Source organism: Erithacus rubecula, assembly GCF_903797595.1.
Source record: "Erithacus rubecula genome assembly, contig: scaffold_382_arrow_ctg1, whole genome shotgun sequence".
In the NCBI taxonomy this organism is placed as follows: domain Eukaryota; kingdom Metazoa; phylum Chordata; class Aves; order Passeriformes; family Muscicapidae; genus Erithacus; species Erithacus rubecula.
Window position 1 is genome coordinate 58062 of NW_027635952.1, and position 4562 is coordinate 62623.

General features: G+C 45.3%; 1 pseudogene across 1 annotated transcript; it reads right to left on the bottom strand.

Annotated features, from left to right (window-relative positions):
* Window positions 1-300: 300 nt before the first annotated feature.
* On the bottom strand, window positions 301-936 carry LOC306816129 (ephrin-A4 pseudogene; annotated as a pseudogene). The gene has a single exon. The product of its transcript is annotated as an ephrin-A4 pseudogene (transcript).
* Window positions 937-4562: the final 3626 nt, after the last annotated feature.

Below are 4562 nucleotides of genomic sequence, written 5' to 3' on the forward strand. Positions count from 1 at the left end.
GCAGTCTTCCAATCTTTTAATTCCTTTGCCAATTGATTTCCAAATATCGTAGGACTATTTTGAAACCTTGAGGCAGCCGGGACCAGGTGAGCTGTCTTTATTTCCAATGTCAGGACTTTCCACTTGAATGCAAAATATTTCTTACTTTCGAATGCCAGAGGGATGCAGAAGAAAACATCTTTTAAATTAATAACAGAAAACTATTTAAATTTTTCTGACACAGATGTTAACAAAGTATATAGATTGGCAACCACTGAGTGACTTGGCAATATTATTAATTGCCCCCAGATCCCGCACCAATTAATTAGTTCGAGATTTAAGAGCAATCAACAACACCACCAAAGAGAACGCCAGGCACGGACTGCAGGACTGCGATGGGACCGCGGTGCCCCGGGCAGGCACTGCATTTTCGGGCTCTTTGCGCTTTTGAGGCTGCGAATTGGACACCTTTGTTACCGGCTTTGCCGTGGTGCCTTGGCAGCAGACGGTGACGCGCAGCTTTAAGCACCGCCCGGCACTTTCGGGGCTGGGCACGGAGATGTAGTAGTAGGTCTCTCCGGGCTGGAACTCGAAGCCGAGTGGGAAGGGGGTAAAACGCTGAATCTTTTCGGAGAAGCGGACGGGCCCAAAGGGAGCCCGTGGCTGGTTGCACTTCCAGCGCATGAGGGCGCCAGGGGTTTCGTAGCAGCCACGATAACCTTCCCGGTTTACTATGAAAAGCGTGAAGGTTTCTGCCTGGCCGGCGGGCACTGCCCCCTTGTAGTGCGGGCAGTAAATGTCTAGGTAGTCATTGATGGCCACTTGGATGGAATAGTTGTCTTGCAGGAACTTGGGGTTGCTGCCGTTCCAGTGGATACTGTGGCGGAGGCTGTGCACTGGCGGCGCCCAGAACAGCGGCGCCCAGAGCAGGAGCTCGAGCAGCGGCGCGGGGCGCATGGCTCAGGCTAGCCTGAAAAGTGCACACATACACTAAAGATACTTGTAGTTCCGTGCCTTTAGTAATTCTGAAAAATTTACTTGTCAGTAATTTCCTGGTTTTGGTCCCCTTTGTAGTTTCCTTGTTTGACTGAATACAATTTTGACCAATTTAACGTTTTGGGCATTCTAGTCCTAATTTTTACTAACAATTCCTGATATTCCCTGATAAATTTTCTTCCCTTACCACTGTTTGGATCCCATTTTGGATCATTGTTCGGCACCAAGCCACCCACGGCTCTCCCAACCGAATGCAACCCGATCACTTTCCGAGCACGCTCCCCCCCTGCTTGTAAAATCTGGCCCATTTTTTCCATTTGCCATTCCACTTAAGATTCCTCCTGCCGAGCTTGACTCCTAAATCAGGAGTCTTCCCAGCCCCTTTAGAAATTTCAGCTTTCATTCTATATAGACTGTAAATGGTGCAACAAAGACTTACTAAATTAATTACCATAAAAAATGATTTCCTTAATACTCAGGGAGATCTGGATGTTTTCTAATAAAGATGTAACCGATTTAGAGGAGAGAAATAAAGGCAGAAAATTTTCTTTGCCTGCTTCTCTTCTAATAAATAACACAAACTATGATTTATACATTTCTGAAGCAGACTTCAACATTCTTATAAATCTCCTGTAAGCCATTGCAACTAAACTTAGCCCGATGAGCATTTTCAACAATATTCCTTTTATACAAAAATTACGCATCAAAGACAACACCGGAGCGAGCTTTAACAATCACCCTGACTACCCGCGCTACTCTACCAGGACTTCCACGGCAAACACCTGCTAATTGCTTCCAAATCACTAGATCTTTTCGGGAGAAAGGCACCTTTACAAGCACCTTTTCTTCTTGGGGTCCCATAGCTTCCCTTAAGGGGCAATAAGCCGGAGTTCCCCATGATTTTTACGTTCCTGTTTAGTTCGAGCCGCGAGCGGGGCACCTTGCCAACTCTGGGAAGAAACAGGGGAAGGGGCTGGGGAATGCACAACAACTTCTCCAACATTCCCAGGCACCACCGCTATTCCCGCCACCTCCTCCTTTTGCCCCCTTTTTCCTTCCTTCTCCTTTTCACTGCTCTCCGGCAACGGCGGACACAGAGAGGAATGTGGTGAAACAGAGGGGAGGGGTGAGACAGCCGGAGGGGGTGAGACAGCAGGAGGGAACGAAGCAGCAGGCACATCGGGTGATATTATTAAAGACAAATTTTTCTCTGGTCAAGAGGTTAAGGCTAAGCACTAGACACACTTAGATTTTCCTTTACAACCCTCCCACACTCATGTTTTTCTTTTCCAATACCATTATTTTACATTCAGTCTGCTACTCCTTTTTGCGGCGCAGCAAATAAAACAAATTTAAACACTGCATTTCATCCCATTTTTTATTTTTCCTTAAATACTGCATTAATGAGTTCAGGGTATCATAATTCACAGTACCATTTTCTGGCCGTGCCGGCCCCTCTCGCTCATATTTTGGCCATTAATGATTACGATAATCAAACCCTTTACTTTTCTACTTTTTCAACAGACATTCTAACGGTGTATTTCTGGGTATACCCTTAGAGCACTGAACCATAGATTTGAATGCTTTAAATGGCATTTTGAACCGGTTTCACTTAAAACTGTACAACAACTCGGCAACCGATCGCAACAACCAATATGCAGCAACGTACAGAACAATAATAACCACAATTAATATTACCAGTTTAACAGAATCAATCATACCACATACTCACACTCACACATCAGAAATAAATAAATACCAGAATAAATACCAGAATATATACCAGACCAATCCAACTTGCCACTTCTCGACGCCGCGAGGGGCAAGTGCCGGACCTGCGCAGCTTTCGCCGCGTCTGACAGCCGGCGCCTAGGCTTTCCAGACCAACCAGACGTCTTAGCCCAACCCTGCGAGGATCGCCGCCTCGTCTTATGAGCAGGCACCCAAAACCAGAACCAGAAAATAAAGCACCTTCGGGCTTACCTTTTGCAGTCGTCCGCCAGGCGCGGGGGTCGGGCACGAACCGATGACTCCCCGAGAATCACTCGGTGCCGGCGTGGAGTGGATCAGAACGCGAACCGCCCCAGCAGCCCTCGGAGTCCTGCCGCGGTCGCCAGAAAACTGTTGCCCGATCCGAAGAAAACACAAACAACCGAAGTCGTTTATGCGGTGCTTTATTGAGGCCTCGGGAGCCTGTGGACTAGCGTCCAAAGACAGAGCCCCATTTGACAGAAAATTCACAGGGTTTTTATATGCTTCTTTACACGATTTCTCAATCTTAACAGATTCTTACCACATTTTTGATACCTGGTACCATAATCTCTCTGACATTTAAGATTCTGCCAAAAGGTGCATTCCTTAGATAAATGGATACACTCCTTAAGATAAGTAATTATTTCACAACTATACTGCTTGCATTACAAAATTTGCTATAAAGTTCATCTGCCGGTTACATGCGGCCTACTAAGCCTTAGCATAACTACTACTAATGTCAACTAATGTCGATTACTAAGGTTTATTATTACTTTAATACAATTTGTTATATTAAATGGCAACAGAAGGACTCAAAGGGCTGGCTCTGCATGCATGACAAAACTGGGTCAAAAGACTACTGTACATAAGAGGCTGCTGTACATAAAAGGGTGGGGCAGATGGGGCCCTCTGGCTTCCTTTTCCCTCTCTCTTGCTTTCATTCTCATTGTTTACTCCAGATCTACACTATCCATGTGAAATGACAGGATCTAGGGAAGTGTGATATTCCCTCACTCCCTTCTCTGCCTTAATTTCTCTCCTCCTTTGCCCTGTCTGGGAACAGCATGGCTGTCCTGTTCTACTCCATCCTCAGTACTGGATTTGCTGTGGGAATGAGGAGCTTGTGGCCGTGTGTTGTGCCATGTGAGCCAGCACAAGGTCCTTGGGAGGAGCTGAGAGATGGAAGTGAACTGAAGAAAATGGAAGCGCTCATAAGTCACCACTTGTGAAAGTCTCTTGTGTAAAGTAAAGAATATTTTAGCCATCAGCTTTTGAGTTTAAAGAGTGGAGTGGCTGCTGGAGTGACGGCAACTGCACCTAAAAGCACAAGATTATCCTGATGTGACTGATGTCTTTTTTCATCATCCTGATGAGAATTCACAACCAACCACAACACCCTGAACTCCTGGGTTGTGTCAGTGATGCACTGATCTTGTCTTTAACAGGGAGACAGCTAAAACAGACTCTTTAGTAAATCATATGTGTATCTGTGACACAAGAGCTGTGTACAAGCATGAATTGGGAGCTAGAAAAAAAAACAACTGGACCTCCCCATTTTGGGGAAGCCTTAGATAGAGCTGCTGAAGGGAGTGTCTTTCTACCAAAACCTTTTAGCTACAAACTTGAATTCTTGATGAGAAAGTAGGAATGACATAGAACATGCATGATCTTTTTATTTAAGGAAAATTTGTTTTGAACCATTGGCACTTCAGAAATGCTCCTTTTTTACAAATGGGAGCAAATCCTGATCCTGATGATAGATTAATGAATTAATTATTTTGTTATTGATGCAGAAACGGCCTCTGGCTTCTGACTTCACCAGTCCTGTGCTGAGC